At 36.4% G+C, this 5,473-nt stretch overlaps 1 pseudogene; it reads right to left on the reverse strand.

Moving 5' to 3' along the window:
* Positions 1–1,502: 1,502 nt before the first annotated feature.
* Positions 1,503–1,844, reverse strand: LOC123255705 (annotated as a pseudogene).
* Between the last annotated feature and the right edge of the window lie 3,629 nt (positions 1,845–5,473).

Consider the following 5,473-nt stretch of genomic DNA (forward strand, 5'->3'; position numbering starts at 1 on the left):
CCAGTTTTTTGCTACCACAAAGAGAGCTACTATAAGTATTTTGGAACATATAAATTCTTTTACTTTTTGCCTGATCTCTTTGGGAAATACAGTCAACTGGGTCTAAAGCAACAGTTAAATACCATGGAGCCTCAGTGAAGATTACACAAGCTTTCGTGACTTCAACAATAAAGGAATAGAGGGCTTGGCATATGACATTAGAGAAGGCCAAAAAGCTAGGATTATAAACAAGAATCAACAGCAAACTCAGTATAATCTTTCAGGGGGAAAATGGATATTTTAATGAGATATAGGACTTTTTTGCATTCCTGATGAAAAGACCAAAACTAAATAGAAAAAAAATGACCTTTTTTTATAGCCAGAAAGGCATTTATTTGCTCAATGCTGACTGCTACAAGCATTTCCATGTTGAATTCCAGATGAGTCTGCTTACTGAAGGAAGAGAAGCTGTAAGCTCCTAAATTTGTCACAAAGCAGTTTTGTGTGCCCTAGGTTTTGGACAACTCTTAAGTCCACAATGGCAAATCTTAAGCACCGGAGGAAAAACTGAGGCACAGTGAGTAGACAAATAGTTTTCCCTAGTGAAGCACAGAGCACAGGTATCTTCAGATAGTATATGACGGATGACAGTTGTTTTTTGTCTCTGGAGGAAAGGGCCTGGGAGTACATCCAGTGACCTCACTACATTGGGTCAGGCCTAGGTCAAGAGCTGAGAGTCAGAAGAGCAAGACTGGAGGATCCAGGGAAATCCAGACAGAAGGAGAAAAAGGCTACACTAAATAGGGTCCCCCAGCTAAGGCTCAGTAATGACAATGAAGGCAGCAGGTAAAGTCCTTGGTTTCTGAGACAGAGAAACTGAGGCAATGAATCTCAGAGAATTATAGAGCTTTAAAGTATCCTTAGATATTGTCAAAAGGCAATTTCACAGACAAGGAGACTGATCCATGGATGATTTGCCTAAAGTGACACTATTTAGAGTATTGGAATAGCTCTATTAGAAGCTGGAAGATAAGGATTCAGAGCTCCTGAAGATGCTCGCAGAGGGGTGGGAGCAGGAAGATCACTAGCCAGCTTTGAGGCACAAATTATGGATGGTGGCAATCTATGGCAAGTTTCTTGGCAAAGAAGCTCCACCCCATCCATATTTTGGGAAAAGGAACTGGTAGGAACTTCTTTCACTAGTGCACAAGCAGTAAGCAGCACATTTTTGGGATATGGACTTATTTCCCTCCCTAGAGGGAGAGTTGCTAAGGCTGGGGAGAGAGTGAAGAGGATGCAGAAATGCAGAAAGAAGAAGAGACAGGAGAGCAGGATTGCATGGTTCTTTTGTTCTTGGTCCTTCCCCAAGAAGACAAAATCATGGGAATCCTAGTGTCCCACATGTTCTGGCTGTGGGAGAGGGGGTAGAGAATGCTTCTTTTTTGTTCCTTTGTTTTGGTTGTTTTCTGTCCTGAAGGTTCCTAGAAGCTAGAAGGTCTGAAAGATAGAGAAGGAAGGATGCTCTAACCATCATGGAGTGTGGAGATGAAGAGGATGCTGTTTTGGTCCTGTAATTGGTAGTACAAATGGTAGTAACATAGTCCCTGGCCTCACACTATCTCCCTGGATGAATAACTCTGGTTGCTCCTTCATTAGGTTCCTTTTCCAGGTGAGAAGATTTCAGATATTCCAGGGCTCCTCTTGATAGGGTAAGGTGGCTTGCTGCTTCTTTATGTCAAAAGATAAGAGCTCTGCTTCACCTTCAATCTCCAACTGAACTGACAGTGGGCTACCATCTTGGAATGGATATGTAGAGGAAGTATATGCCCACCTGACTTCAGAAAACTTGACTTTCAAATACAAAGCTCAAAAGAAGAATAAAAAGGTCAACATTAAATCATAAAGGTCTCAATAAAAGTTAAACTATTTACATTATAATAGGGAAAGATTTTAAATATATATATATATATATACATATACATATATATAAGAATTCCCAAGAACTTTATCATTGTTAGGACATTTAAAAGGATTTTACATAGGGGAGTTCTGGGTTAAGATGGCGGCAGAGTAAAAAGCAGCTGATTGACCTCTCCTAACCCACGCATATAGGACTCCTCAAAAAGACATAAAAAAGGGGCAGCTGGGTAGCTCAGTGCATTGAGAGTCTGGCCTAGAGATGGGAGGTCCTAGGTTCAAATCCGGCCTCAGACACTTCCCAGCCATGGGGGGGTGGAGCTTGGGGGGGGTGAAGGGGAAAGTAAGAGCATAAATCATGTAACCATGTTAACTTTTCTAAAAAATAAATATTAATAAATGTTAAAAAAAGGATTTTACATAGAGGTTATAGATATGAGTCAGTCATGTTAGAACTTTATCATATAAATGAGGAATACAAGGAAGAATTTTATAATGGAAAGGAAAATGGGTTAGTGAGCAGTTTTTGAAACTAATTGTCATTGGGTTTAGTACAAAGAAGGAAAAAATTATATCTATGTATACATATATATGTAATATATATACACACACATACATATTCAGTTTATATATAGAAATGTTACTTTTCCAACAGGGAACTAGAAGAAGGGAATAAGAGAAATGGAGAATGATAAAAATGACAGGTTAAGGAAGGCAATGACTTAGAATTTTTAAAGACTCTTACCTACTGTCTAAGAATCAACACTAAGTACTCATTCCAAGGAAGAAGAGTGATACAGGCTAGGCAAATGGGGTTAAGTGATTTGCTCAGGGTTACACTGCTAGGAAGTCTCTTCCTTTGAATGCAGGACCTCCCCATTTCCAGACCTGCCTCTCACCTAGTTGCTTCTCAGATAGACATTTGATGAAGGCCAGGAAAAAAAAAAGAGAGAGAAGAAGCAACCAAAGGAATGGGATTGAGGACAATACACAATTAGGAATCATAACTGTGAATGTGAATAGGATAAAATGCAAGTGGATAGCAGGCTGGATTAGAAACCAGAATCCAACAATATGTTGTTTACAAGAGACATACTTGAAATAGAAAGATACACAATTAAAATAAAAGGCTGGAGCACAATCTAAAATGCGTCAGCTGAACTTACCAAGCAAACAAACAAAACAGGGGTCACAATTATGATCTTAGATAAAGTAAGAGCAAAAATAACCTTAATTAAAAAGGATAATCAGGGATACAACATTTTGCTAAAAGGTACCATAGACAATGAAGTAATATGAAAAAAATTTACAGCAAGTTTCTCTGATAAAGACCTCATTTCTCAAATATAATGCTGAATATAGAAATGAGGGCAAATTTATAATAAGAACTATTCTTTAATAGATAAATATTTGAAGTATAGGAATAGGAAGTTATCAGAAGAAAAAACCAAAGCCATCTATAGACATATGAAAAAATGCTCTAAATAGCTATTGATTAGAGAAAGACAAATTGAAGTACTACTTCAAAAATTTCAAATGCTGGTGGTGATGAGGGAAAATAGTTATACTAATCAACTGCTGGGACAGTAGGGTAGTACAATGGTTAGAGTCCTGGGCCTAGAATTAGGAAGACTTATCTTATTGAGTTAATGTCTAGTCTCAGACATTTACTAGCTGTTACCCTGGGCAAGTCACTTTACTCTGTTTGCCTCACTTTCCTCATCTACAAAATGAGATGGGAAAGGAAATGAAAAGGCACTCCATATTCTTAATTTAAAAACTCCAACTGGAGCTATAAAGATTCATATATGACTGGACAGAAACAACAAAATGAACTCTTGTTCAAATACCGAACTAGTTCAACCATTTTTGAGAAAAATTTGGAACTATACTCAAAAAGATATAAAATACATTTAAAGGGCTAAAGTCCTTCAAACCTTTGACCAGTAATCCCACTACTAGGTCTATTTCCCAAGGAAATCAAAGAAAAAAGATCTACATGTAAAAAAATAGTTATAGCAACTCTTTTTGTGGTGGCAAAGAATTGGAAATCTAGGGGATGCTCATCAATTGGGGAATGGTCAAACAAGTTGTGAAATATGATTGTGATGGAATAACATTATGCTATGGGAAATGATGACGGCGTACTTTCAGAAGGAAAAAAAAAACATGATAAGGCCAATATGAACTGATGGAAAATGAAGTTAGAAATCTGGGACATTATTGTGCACAGTAATAGCAATGTTATAATGATGATCAACTATGAAAGATTTGGTTGCTCTGATAAACACTATGATCCAAGATAATTCCAAAGGACTCAAGGTGAAAAATTGCTATATACCTCCAAAGAAAGAACTGATGAACTTTTACTGCAAATTGAAGTATAATGTTCTTATTTTATTTTTCTTTCTTTTTTTGAAATATGCCTAATATGGTAATGTTTTACATGATTTTACATGTATAATTAATATATTCTTGGCCTTGTTAGTGGACAGGAATAGGAAGAAGAGAGAGAATTTTGTCTTTTCTTGTCCTCTTCATCTATTTGTGTTCATTGAAACCTAGACTTAAATTAAAGGCATCATATTCCTGACTATCTCTTCCAGGACTAGATTTTATTTTCTGAAGTCTTTTAACACATTGGATCTGGAAGACAATTTGGCATACTCCTTACTCTTCGCTGTTACTTCTAGTCCCTTTCTCTGCCATTATCACTCAATTTCTTCTCCTCCTTTAATGTTTATCTCACCTTCATATCACTTTTTCGATATTTTTGTTGTAGTTAACTAGCACTAAGGTAAATTTATCTTACTTTCTTAAGGATTTTAATATCTAGTCCAATCTTCTTCTTCACATTAAATCCTGCCCTTATGCTTGGGGGAATGCAATATACATTTATGTTGCATCAAATACATTCACTTCCTAGTACCCTAACTTCCTCAATTTAAATTTTGTAATTTCCCCCTCTAGTAGTAATCACATGTGTTGAATGCCAGGGTTTGGATACTGGGAGAGAAAGTAGTAGAGAGAGAGGGATACAAAGCAGCGTCAAACAAGGTGATGCATAATCTCCATTTATTATGACAAAGAGAAAGATTTTTATATGGAGTACTAAGCATTACATCATATTTAGAAGACATTATTTTCCCATAGGATATTATATATTTATATAGGATATATATATTTATAAAAAAATTACTTTACCCAAAAACATTTTTAGGGCCCCTCTACAAATGCAAGCAAATTGAGAAAGAGTGACAGCTAATCTGTTCTGAGTAATTTGGAGAAAGGAAAGTATGGGTCATTTGGTCATGACATTAAAAAGACTTTTTTGCTCTTCAAAATAAGGAATAGCTCAAAGTTTTATTATGACTCTTTGGGGAAGAAGCCTTCAAGGGTTCTCTTATCTAAGTTTCAACCAAACAACAGCTCACAGCTGTGAGTTTTGGACCTTACCAGAAATCTCAGGCAAACTTACAAGCATATCTTTTATGGCTGCTTTCCTCAGTTGGTCTAATTTGTCCTAGGTTCCTTCATGGATATATATATATATATATATAGGACTAGAAAAACAAAA

Source organism: Gracilinanus agilis, unplaced genomic scaffold (assembly GCF_016433145.1).
Source record: "Gracilinanus agilis isolate LMUSP501 unplaced genomic scaffold, AgileGrace unplaced_scaffold50280, whole genome shotgun sequence".
Classification (NCBI taxonomy): domain Eukaryota; kingdom Metazoa; phylum Chordata; class Mammalia; order Didelphimorphia; family Didelphidae; genus Gracilinanus; species Gracilinanus agilis.